The sequence below is a fragment of the Xyrauchen texanus genome, chromosome 38, assembly GCF_025860055.1.
Source record: "Xyrauchen texanus isolate HMW12.3.18 chromosome 38, RBS_HiC_50CHRs, whole genome shotgun sequence".
Classification (NCBI taxonomy): domain Eukaryota; kingdom Metazoa; phylum Chordata; class Actinopteri; order Cypriniformes; family Catostomidae; genus Xyrauchen; species Xyrauchen texanus.
In genome coordinates, this window is record NC_068313.1 from 1502173 (window position 1) to 1515420 (window position 13248).

The 13248-nt window shown below is 43.4% G+C and overlaps 1 non-coding gene across 1 annotated transcript; it reads left to right on the top strand.

Moving 5' to 3' along the window:
* Positions 1 to 8724: 8724 nt before the first annotated feature.
* Positions 8725 to 8798, top strand: trnat-ugu (transfer RNA threonine (anticodon UGU)). The gene has a single exon. It is a non-coding gene; the product is annotated as a tRNA-Thr (tRNA).
* Positions 8799 to 13248: the final 4450 nt, after the last annotated feature.

The following is a 13248-nucleotide window of genomic DNA, read 5'->3' on the forward strand; positions in this document are numbered from 1 at the left end:
TCAATGAACAAGTACATTTTTAAAAAAAATAGGAAAATATAAACGCATTTGTGCATGGAACTACTTTATTACGCTACGGATCAGAATCTGCCGTTGCTGGTTCAAAACAAATGATGCATCCAAGCCTCCGTTAGTAAATCAAAAATGTTCACTTCAGAAATAGTATCACGGCTTGTGTTGTTTCTAACAAGTCATTGGATAAACAAGGATAGACGGATGGATTTGTGTGTTTGTCTATGTGTTTGTGTGTGTGTGAGAGAGAGAAAGAGAGAGAGAAAGATGGAGCGTTTGCGATCACCTGTTGCCACACCCAATCAGAGATGCTTACAGATTTCTGAAGGTCATTTTTCTCAGTGGAATATAGATGTCTGAGCTGGGTATTCCTCTCTATTTCAGGGTAGCCAGTGCGCAAATGTCATTCACTATAGAAACAGCGATGTCCTCTGCCATTTTAAACAGTGTGTATCCAATGTTGAAACTCACAGAGCGCTGTTCTATGTAAACAAAGACTAACGGATTCACTTTTACGTCACCAACTGGCTCATATTACACACAAAAATGATCTTTTGCCACCACCTGCTAGCTAACATCCATCCATCCATCCATCGTCAACCGCTTATCCTGTGTACAGGGTCGCAGGGGGCTGGAGCCTATCCCAGCTAACATTGGGCGAAAGGCGGGGGACACCCTGGACAGGTCGCCAGTGCTAGCTAACATATGTAATTTAAAAAATAAAGACAATAACTCCTAACACATATGCACTATGCTTTCACTTTAGTTTAGAACAGCCAAACACAAGCGGAGTGATACACACAGTGAAGCATCTGAGTGCTGATGCTGTCACACCATCAGTGCTCATGGAACATCTCTTGTCCAATCAGATTCGAGGACCGGAACTAACTGTGGAATATTAAAATATATGTTTTCTAATTTAACGCTGCCCCATTAAATTCTTTGGCCAGTTCATGAATAATAATTTAGTTGATTTTATATGATTTATTTGAAATAATTAAAAGAACAGTTTCAAGTCTATCCTTGAATTTTTAATCTGGTCAAGGATGATAAGGGTTTTAGAAAGTAATTAGTAATAAGTAATGTATTTACTTTTCAGCCAGCGTAATTAGTACAGTAATCTAATTACACTGTAGAGGATGCAATTAGTTGTTAGTACTTAATTATTTTTTAGAGTAACTTACCCACCACTGATGACAACTTTACAAGACTAATAAACACAGCCAACAGATAATTAAATTAAACCATCATATTTCCAACATGCACTTATCCAAGGCTATTCAAGTTGGTTAATGTGAAGTAATGTTGTCTTTCAGGATTTGTCTTTACCTGTGTTCGTCTCCAATTCTTAGCACATAAACTACACATCAAGCATTAAGTAACACATCTCACTAGAGCATGAATGGCTGTTATGTTTAATTAAATGTATTAAATCAAGTAACTCATTGCAAAAGCAAGTTTCTTTAACTGTGGACAACCCCAGGTAAAGTATGCCATGTTTTTTTTTAATGAAATTGTAAAATAAAGCAATTAAAGTTAATGTAGTTAAAACTACAGAGACGGCAAATAATGTCATTCCATAGGAGAAGAGCGAGAGCACTCACCTACACATTACTAACCCACGCCTAGAAACACCTATTGACCAATAACAACTTGGTGACTGTTACTTTGCTTGTTTGCCTGAAGCTCTCAGAGATTCTCAATACTGTATGCAAAAACAGTGTGCATTGGGGAGCTTTCAAATAGGATACAAGATATCCACAAAGTTTGGACAATGGAGTGAATTTTACCCATTTCCCAAACCTAAAAGTCAAGAGGAGAGATGCAGACTCTGGATAAAACAGTGTGGTAGACCGCATTACCAGCTAAACCCGTTGAAATTTACAAGGACCATGTATGTCTGCTCCAAGGTAATTTAGCTGTAGCAACTAGCTAACGTTTACAAGTATCTTGTTAATGTTAACTCATGAATGTTCATAACTACATGTAAAACAATGAAGTAAAATTATAAACCTACTGGTAGAAAATGTGTAATTTAATAGTAACACACAGCGTTACTGCAGCATTTCATCAATGAACAGCCAACATCCAACCACCCAATCTTGTCGCAGCTGTGTAATGAGATGGTCATTTTCAGGGCGATTCTGTAACTGGGCTCTTATGACATGTCATAAGTAGTATTTATGCATTTACTGGATACTGGAAACTGTAGCAGCTACTTCAGGCTGATTAACTGTATAAATCCACGTAAACATCCAATTTAAGTGTAAATGCCTTTTGCTCTGCCGCTGGAGTGCAAACAGAAAGCATTTCCGCGTGTGTAGCCATGCACAGTGCGGGGCGCGTGCGTGAGAGTGGTGATATATACACTAAATTTCGGAGCTCTGGGGCTGTCGCAGAAATGTCACATATGAACTTTTAAAATACTTGGGCTTTGAAATAATATATTAATACAATAAATATTAATTCTGTTTGTCATTTTTAATATATATATGTTAATATATAGAGTAAACACCTTTTATCAAATGTACATTATTGTATTTATTTGTTATACTTTAGTATCTTTAAACTCCAATACATTCTGGGTAGCGTTTCTGGGTGCATAGTGCCCTTATCCACAACCAAAGTTATCATAACCTACATGTTATAAGCAAATATTTAAATCAATCACATAATTATTATTATTAGTTAAAATAATATCACCTCAGTGAATTATTTAGTAAATAAAGAATTATTCATCTTAATGGCAAAATTCTGTATAAATATAAATAAAGAGTACATTTTAAAATGATTCTGCATGTTTTTTCTCTCTATGTTATTATGTTATTAATCAAGTAATCATTTGTCAAAAATTTTATACATTCAACATGAAATAAAACTTTGCAAGAGTGAAGGAAGCAGTAAAAACTCCCAGCTCATACGTCTTCCCCGCAACGGATTATGGACAATTAACCTCATTAAGTGTACATCAAATGTACACTCGAAATTAGAGTGCATTGTGGGTAAGAATGAGTGAACAAAAGTAGGGAAGGAGAAGTTCACTCAGAATTCAGACACTCCTACAAAATGGCGGACACCCGAAATAGTGCACTATATAGTGGATAGGGGGCAGTTTCAGACACAGTGAGTGTTCTGCGACTGGGGTTGAAAAATATTGATCTGTTTCTCACCCACACCTATCATATCACTTCTGAAGATATTAATTTAACTACAGGAGTCATATGGATTACTTTTATGCTGCCTTTGTGCTTATCGAAGCTGTTGCATTGTAATGAACTACAGAGCTGAAATATTCTTCTAAAAATCATAATTTGTGTTCTGCAGAATAAAGGAAGGCATACATTTCTGGGATGGCATGAGGGTGAGTAAATGATTAGAAAATGTTCATATTTGGGTGAACTGTCCCTTTAAAGTGATAGCTCAGCCATAATTTAATATTCTGTCATCATTTCTCTATCCTCATGTTGTTGCAAACCCATGTGACCCGTATTCTGTGGAACTCAAAAGATGTTAGACAGAATGTTAGGGACTGACAGTCTCAGTCACCATTCACTTTCAATATATATATATATATATATATATATATATATATATATATATATATATAAAAAAACATTAACTGAAAGTAAATAGTGACATTGTGTCTAAAATTTCCTTATTGTGTTGCATGGAAGGAAGAAAGTCATACGGGTTTGGAAGAACATGATGGTGAATGATGACATAATTTCCATTAATAATACTAATAATTCTGTAGTACATCTTAAATGTGTATTATGTAACGGAATATAGGGGAGTTAACGTCTATTATGTCATTTGTGAAAGTAACAAGTTACTCACTACTTGAGTACTCTTTTATTGAATACTTTCTTACTCTTACTCAAGTAATTATTTGTGTTAGCACTTTTACTTCTACTTGAGTAAATCTTTTTTAAAGTTATTGTTCTTTTACTTGAGTACAGTTTTTAGCTACTCTACCCACCTCTGCGCAACTGTTCATGCAGCTGTGGAAAAAAAGTCAACACAATGGTGGATGTCAAAAACCTCAGACAGAATGGTTGCTAAGCGTCTAGGTTATGGATGAAACCTCCATTCCCTGATGGAGGGAACGAGACGTTGTGTCGAAGAAGCGACACTAGGGGTCTCTCTTGAGCGCCGAATATGCCTCTGATCTATGAAAAAAGGCCAATGTGAATTAGGCAAACAGTATTTGCATACCCCGCCCCCGGACATATGGGTATAAAAGTGGAGATCATTAAGGATTTTTCTGAGGAGCCGGAAATGGCCGGCCACTACAGCGGCTCGGCTCAGCGATGTGGCCGGGAGCACACAACTTCTCGTTCCCTCCATCAGGGAACGGAGGTTACATCCGTAACCTAAATATTCCCCGTCTGTCGCTCATTTCGACGTTGTGTCGAATTCAAATCACGCCATGCGCTGAGCCGTGTACGTGTACTGCTGACACAAGAGCGGGCAGGTTTTTTATGTGTAAAGGTGACCAGTTGTGTCAGATGTGGCAGATTTACCCAATGCCCCATAAAAAGTCGTCAGTATCCTTTTGGTTACCCTAAGCAGGGGAACAAGGCGACACTTTCCAACCTGGGAACAGGCCGAGCCTAGCCGGGCCTCTTTTCTCTCTATGTTTCTCGCATAGAGCCAAAGGCTGGGGCCTTGTGGGAAGGGGGTCTTACCCAGTTTCCTATTCTTTCAGGGGGAAAAGACCCTGCGGAGACCACACCTGCCCAGGGACCGGGAGGTAAAGTGGCGAATACATCACATGGGCCATTCAGGTCACATGTGGAAACATGGCACTGTGGTAGATCCAGCCTCAGGGAGGGGGGAGTTGCTAAAGCACGGCGACCGGAGGGCAGATGGAACTGCCTAAGGGAGACGCAGGTCCACTCGCAAGGGGACCGTACCATGGAAAATACACACAGGAGGAGTCCAAGCAGGAGTCCCGACCTGTGGAGCACCTATTCCAGTACAGGGTAGATTTGAGTACCCGCAGTGGATTGGGTCAGCAAATTCCTCTGCCGAATTGTGGACCCACAGGGCTAGGGACGAATCATCCAGGTATCCGAATATACGGAATCGCCTTGGAGAGAAATGCACAGTTTTACCTCAACCGATGGAAAGGGCGCTAGGTGCAAGCGATCCTCCCAGCCAGTCCATCAGCGTGTTACCGAGTTCTACCGGCTCGGACCTGAGAAAACACGGGACGATACTGACTCAACCCTGAGATTGTAAAATCTTGCAAAGGTATTGGGTGTTGCCCAACACGCTGCTCTACATATGTCTGCCATGGAGGTGCCCCTGGCCAGTGCCCATGAGGATGCAACACTCCTTGTTGAGTGTGCTCGGACCTGCAAGGGGGGGGCATGGCCTGGGTGTGATAGGCCAATGAAATGATGTCCACTACCCAGTGGGAAAGCCTCTGTTTGGAGATAGCGTTCCCTTTCTGCTGTCCACCAAAGCAGACAAAGAGCTGCTCAGAATGTCTAAAGCTCTGCGTGCGGTCCAAGTAGGTACGCAAAGCATGTACCGGACACAGCAACGAAGGGGCTGGGTCTGCCTCCTCTGGGGCAACGCTTGCAGGTTCTCTACCTGGTCTCTGAGGGGCGTGGTAGGAACCTTGGGTATGTAGCACGGTCGCGGTCTTAGGATCACATGTGTGTCTGCTGGACCGAACTCCAGGCAAGTGTCGCTAACAGAAAACGCTTGCAGGTCCCCGACCCTCTTGATGGAGACGAGCGTGATGAGCAGGGCAGACTTTAGAGAGAGGGCCCTGAGTCCAACTGATTCTAGCGGCTCGAAGGGGGGTCTCTGAAGGCCAGTGAGGACCACTGAGAGATCTCAGGAGGGGAACAGGCTTGGCCGGGAAGGATTTAACCTCCGGGCGCCTCTTAAGAACCTGATTAAGTCATGCTTACTTGCCGTATACTGCGTCGTGGTGGGCCACGATAGCAGCAACGTACACCTTCAAGGTGGAAGGGGACAGCCTCCCCTCCAACCTCTGCTGCAGGACTAGGAGCACTGACCTAACTGCGGACCTCTGTGGGTATTCAGCCCGGGAAGAACACCAATTTGCGAACAGGCGCCACTTCAGGGTGTAAAGTTGCCTGGTAGAAGGGGCTCTGGCTTGGCTGATCGTGTCTACGACGGCAGGTGGTAGACCAGCTAGATCTTCCGCATCTCATCCAGGGGCCAGATGCGGATGCCAGAGTGTGCCCCATCCCTGAGTAAGAAGGTCCTTCCTCAGGGGAATTCGCCAGGGAGGGGCTGTAGCGAGGAGTATGAGGTCCAAGAACCAGGCCCGAGTGGGCCTGTAAGGAGCCACTAGGGTGACTTGTTCCTCGTCCTCCCTAACCTTGCACAGCACCTGTACAAGAAGGCTCACTGGGGCAAATGCGTACTTGCGCAGCCCCAAGGGCCAGCTGTGTGCCAGCGCGTCTGCCCCAAGGGGAGCCTCTGTTCGGGCATACCAGAGCGGGCGGTGGGAGGTCTCTTGGGAGGCAAACAGGCCTAACTGGGCCTTGCCGAATCGTTCCCAAATCAGCTGAACCGTCTCTGGGTGAAGCCTGTACTCTCCACTGGGCCAGCATTGTCATTACAGCGCGTCCGCTATCACACTGAGGTCGCTGGGGATGTGAGTGCCGCGCAGCGACTTGAGTCGCGGCTGGCTCCAAAGGAGGAGACGACGGGGGAGTTGTGACATGTGGCGGGAGCATACGCCACCTTGTCGATTTATGTGTGCTACCGCGAAGGTGCTGTCTGACCTGACTAGGACATGTTTGTCTCGAACTAATGGGAGAAACTTCCGCAGGGCAAAGAAAACAGTCAGCAACTCTAGGCAGTTGATATTGCACACAGTGCCCCAACCCGATTTGGAGGCGTCGGTCGTGACCAGGACGCGTCGGGACACAGTGCTGAAGCGGTCACATATGCATCAACCCCAGCGGCGCAACCACCGCGGAGGATGCCATATGCCCCTGGAGCCTATGGAAATGTTTTAAAGGGTCCGTTGTGCCTGGCCTGAAGAAGGCGAGGCTGTCCATCACTGACTGCGCACGCTCGTTGGAGAGACGTGCTAACATTGAGACTGAGTCTAACTCCATGCCAAGAAAAGAGATACTTAGAACCGGGGTGAGTTTGCTCTTTTCTCGGTTGACCTGAAGCCCATAAATGGCAGAGGTGCCTGAGCACCTGGTCTCTGTGAGTCCATAGTAACTCTCGGGAGTGAGGTGGCTGTGAGCGGCGCCCAGACCCAAGGAACCAATCATCCAGCTGTGAAGGCTGTGGGGATGACGGAGGGTTCCTGTCCAGCCCCACGCTGACAGCAGACCTGGCAAGCATGTTGGCCATCTGGTCGTCAGCCTCAGACTGGGTGTGCCGACCCGAGGGTGGCAGCAAAATCAAGTCTTCCATGTCAGACCCCGGAACACTCTCCGATGCCGTGGTGAGCTCATCATCCAGCTTGGGGGGGCTCGAGGGGATAAACAGACTGGCCGTGAGGCGAGCCGATGTCACCCCGAGCCCGGGCAGAAGTCAACCAGCTTGTCGGGGGGGCAGGTGGTTCGTGGGGATGTACCCCGTGAAACCGAGCACGCTGCCCTCCCCAAATCGCCTCCATTTCCAGCCGGGTCATCCTCAATCCCGTAGGAAGAAGGAGCAATGCGGGGGGCGGCTGGAATGGTGTTCCTTTTTAGGAAGGAAAGCCGCGCCCGCATTGTTGCCACGGTAAGGTTCTCACAGTGAGAACAGGAACCATCCACAAACGCTGCCTCAGTGTGATCATGGCCCAGACACACGAGGCAGCGCCTGTGACCATCAGGAGCAGAGAGAACTTGACTCGAATAATCACATGGTCTGCCTTATAAAAAGGAGATCATGGGTTCACTTTGGCAGATAAGATGTAACCATAGTGATGGCTGTCTTGCATATATAGCTTTTTGTTTTTCACTGGCAAAACACAAAGCTGTAAACGCAGTTGGATAAGTGGCTTAGCAGGACAATGTGCCTGACGTGTGAATGAGAGATCCTGGGTTCTAATCCCAATGTTTACTAGTAAGCTTTTACTTCTAAGTTAGAACTTATGTAAATGCTGACTTGTATTTGTTAGCTGTTATTTGCCCCTTTTTGATTTTCAATGGAACGACATCAATTTACAACAGCAGTTGATACTGTGGCCTGGCCAGTCATAACGTCTGTCTTGTAAACATGAGATCCTGGGTTCAAATTCCAGCAGTGCCTACCGGACTTTTGTAAACAAGTTTATACTTATGTTAATGCTATGGTAATTTATTTGCTCCTTTGTGTTTTTGACTTGCACAACACCATGTAACATCAACAGCTTGTGCTGTGGTCTAGCTGGTGAAAGTGCCTGTTTCGTAAACAGGAGATCCTGGGTTCAAATCCAAGCAGTACCAAACAGGCTTTAGCCAAGAAAATATTACAAAAGTTTTTGCTCTCCCGCATTTGATAGCTGTCATATAACCCTTTGTGTTTTTCAATGGAACAACATCAATTTACAACAGCAGTTGGTACTGTGGCCTGGCCAGTCATAACGTCTGTCTTGTAAACACGAGATCCTGGGTTCAAATCCCAGCAGTGCCTACCAGACTTTTGTAAACAAGTTTATACTTATGTTAATGCTATGGTAATTTATTTGCTCCTTTGTGTTTTTGACTTGCACAACACCATGTAACAACAACAACTGGTGCTGTGGCTTAGCTGGTGAAAGTTCCTGTTTTGTAAACAGGAGGTCCTGGGTTCAAATCCCTGCAGTGCCTAACAGGCTTTGGCAGATAAGATGTAACCATAGTGAGTGCTATCTTGCATTATAGCTGACATTTACGCCATTTAGTTATTCATTGGCAAAACACCAATCTGTTGGTTAAGTTACTTAGCAGGACAATGTGCCTATCTTGTGAACAAAACACCAAGCTATTGGTTAAGTGGCTTAGCAGGACAATGTGCCTGTCTTGTGAACAGGAAATCCTTTGTTCAAATCCCAACAGTTCCTGACATGCTTACACAGATAAGATGTAACCATAGTGATGGCTGTCTTGCATTTTATAGCTGACATTTACCCGTTTTTGTTTTTCACTGGCAAAAAAAACCCAACTGGAAACATGGTTGTTTAAGTTGTTTAGCAGGACAATGTGCCTGTCTTGTAAACAGGAGACCTTGTGTTCAAATCCCAGTGGTGCCTAACAGGCTTTAGCCAAGAAAATTTAACAGAAGATTTTGCTGTCCTGCATTTGATAGCTGTCATATAAAGCTTTGTGTTTTTCACTGGCATGACATCAAGTTTCAACAGCTCTTTTCCATCTGGATTTAATAATCACAGCATTTGCATTGTAAAAAGGAGATCCTGGGTTCCAATCCCAATGGATCCTAACATGCTTTGGCAGATAAGATGTAACCATAGTGATGGCTATGTTGCAGATTATAACTGACATTTACCCCTTTTTGTTTTTCACTGGCAAAAAAAACAAACTGTAAACGCAGTTGGTTAAGTGGCTTAGTAGGACAATGTGCCTGTCTTGTGAACAAAACACCAAGCTATTGGTTAAGTGGCTGTTAGATATTTTTGTCATCCAATGTATTTAATTAATTTTGTTAATCTGCAATCCCCGTCTCGATACGGCTCAGCTGTGGGAAGAAAGAAATGACACAGACACCCAATGGTATCAAATCCTTCTTCAACGTTTATTGTTGGTCCAGAAAAAACACATTCCACTGGACCCCCACCAATGAAATAGTTCTTTACCTTATACGGGGGTATATAAGTGGGAAACGTGAGAGCAGAGACAAAAAAACACATTCCTTTAGAACAGGGAGCAGCTGCAGCTACCCAACAAAAGAAGTTTAAAAGAGGCCTTCATTATTCCACATTACATCACCAGAGAAGTTGTTGAGAAGCATTAATTATTTCACATTGCCCACTTTGATCCTGAAAGGATCATGTAGCCTTCTCAACCAACTTCAGTATTAGTTACATGCATATAATGGAGCATGGCGATATTATGTCCGTTTATCATCACATTTATCTTTTGCATTAGTAAATGTAGCAAACATGGGCCAAATAATAACATAAGTATAATGCATACACCAATCGATATAATGGAAGACATCCAGGGTGAGAACCACCCAAACATATTGAAAAAGTTTCCCCATATTCCCTGATGACCGGCGTTATCTGCTAACTCTTTATTCAACCTATCCATTTCCTTTAACACTTTCGTAAATTCTCCATCATCATCAGTGTGACAAGGGATGTATGTACAGCAAACTGGGTGGGGCTTTCTGGGATGGTCCTAAAATGGTTCAGGTCATACTTAGAAGGGAGAGGTTATTATGTGAATATAGGAGACCATAAGTCTGAGTGGACGTCCATGACATGCAGAGTCCCTCAAGGCTCAATTCTTGCGCCACTCCTGTTCAACCTGTATATGCTCCCAATGAGCCAAATAATGAGAAAGAGCCAAATTGCTTACCACAGCTATGCAGATGACACACAGATCTACTTAGCCCTATCACCTAATGATTACAACCCCATTGACTCCCTGTGCCAATGCATTGATGAAGTAAACAGTTGGATGTGCCAAAACTTTCTTCAGTTATACAAAGACAAAACTGAAGTAATTGCGTTTGGAAACAAAGATGAAGTTCTCAAGGTGAATGTATACCTTGATGCTAGGGGTCAAACAACTAAAAATCAAGTCAGGAATCTTGGTGTGTCTCTAGAGTCAGACCTTAGTTTCAGTAGTCATGTCAAAGCAATAACTAAATCAGCATACTATCATCTGAAAAATATTGCAAGAATTAGATGCTTTGTTTCCAGTCAAGACCTAGAGAAACTTGTGCATGCTTTCATCACCAGCAGGGTGGATTATTGTAATGGACTCCTCACTGGCCTTCCCAAAAAGACCATAAGACAGTTGCAGCTCATACAGAACGCTGCTGCCAGGATTCTGAGCAGAACCAGAAAATATGAACATATCACACCAGTCCTCAGGTCTGGCTCCCAGTTACATTTAGGACCGGACATTTCCAGAAGAGATCAGATGTGCTCCTACAGTAGTCACATTCAAATCCAGACTCAAAACACATCTGTTTAGCTGTGCATTTACTGAATAAGCACTGTGCCACTGTGTGTCCGACTGTTTGTACTGTATTTTATTTTATTTTATATTCTAAACTGTTTCAATTATTCTTATTTTTTTTTTTATTCTTATTTTAATCTCTTCTATGTAAAGCACTTTGAATTACCATTGTGTATGAAATGTGCTATATAAATAAACTTGCCTTGCCTTGCCTTGCCTAGCATTTGTCACCAAACATTTTACATACTCCTCCATCTTTAGCCAAGAGGTAATCCAAAGCTATCCGATTTTGTTTAGTCATTTCACTTGCGGCATGTAATTGTTCTTTCACCAAATCGAAGGCCCGTGTTCACCCGTACCTTCATAACAGAAACATCTTCCTGTAACTTTACCATAAAACACAAACCATCAAATGGTGTGGGGGGTGTGACAAGAAGTTCTGAATCATTACCAGAACATACCCACCACATATCTGCAACCCCCCTCATGTTGTGAAATATTTGTGTGGGTAAACCGATGCTTTGATGTGAATAAGATTCTACAACCTCCATCCACCTCACCTGAGAACAGTATTTGATCTGAAACCAAGTTCTGTTACCTGTATCTGAGAATTTATAACATTCAGTCTTATTAAACTTGACCCAGGAAACTAGCTTGGGTGGACTGGCACCTGGCACTGGCCAGTTTGTACATCGGGAATTGTCCAGCATAGTTTCGTTAACACGTCCACTGGCCCTGTAAAGTTAACAGTTAAAAGGACACATTGACTCCTTCTGAAGCACTGCTATGGCATTATGGTCAGTGCAAGCTCAAGTTGTTTTGTTAGTTCCGACTATTGGCAGACTGATTGTATAGTTCAAACATGGAGGCCTTCTCTTAACCAGCTGCTCCTGATGAGTTAAACATGTTGATGTATTCATTGGTACAGGGATGACATAAGAAATTGATGCTGGCGATCTAGAGCACACTATACATTGTTTACCACCAGCGGTGTAGTTCATCCATAACCACCATACATTGTTTCTGGGAATTGGAATTACAGAGATAGATAGAGAGAGAGAGAGAGAGAGAGAGAGAGAGAGAGAGAGAGAGATATCACCATTTATGCAATCACCACCTCCGTGTCACCTGTGGAGAGAAAGTCAGCGCGGCCTTTGACCCAAGGGGTCGGGAAAGGCCTACCCATTAGTATTTAAATGGAGAGAATTTAACAACAGAAGATGGTGACATTCTGAGTTCAGTCAACACAGCCGGTAGAACATCAACCCATGTTCTTCCGGTTTCGGTGCAGGCTTTGTTCAATCGTTCTTTTAATGTTCGATTTGTTCGTTCAACGACGCCCGCCGACTGTGGGTGGTAGGGTATGTTGAAATGCCAATTTATGTTCAATTCCTTTGCGAGTAGTTGCGTAACTTTGGACGTGAACAGAGTGCCATTGTCACTCTCAATAACGGTTGGAATGCCGAATCTTGGTATTATTTCTTTTGGCAGAATTTTTACCACAGTTTTAGCATTTTCCCTCACACACGGGAAAGCTTCTTTCCACTTAGAAAAATGGTCCACAATTACAAGTAATAATTTGTTATTCTTACATGGCGGCATATGTGTAAAATCTATTTGCAGGTGTTGGAACGGCAATTCCGGGTGCGGTAATGAGTCGTGCTTTGTAAACTTGTGTCTGTTATTCTGTGCACACGTTAGACATGAGTCTAGGATTAATTTTACTGCACTTCGTACCCCACTTATGCAATATGTTTGATTTATTGACTGTATACCTTTTTCTTTTGAAATGCGCGAGATACCGTGATAATGTCGACAGAGTATTACTATTGCGGTTTTGGGCAGAGCCAGACGCCCTTGTTCATCCCTTAACAAATTATTCCGGTCTGGTTTCACTTTATTTGAGGCCCAGTGTTGAATATCAGATTCAGATGGATTTGCCTGCAACAGTTTTATGTCAATGTCTCTCACTAGGGTTGATTGCATCATGGAAACTCTCTCTTCAACTTGATTAAGATCTGGGCTTACCACAACTTCCTTTGCAGCCCACTTTGCTACCTCATCAGCTAATTTATTTCCCCTCGCCTCTTCCAGTTCCCGTCATGTGCCCCGCAACTTTTATTACGGCCAA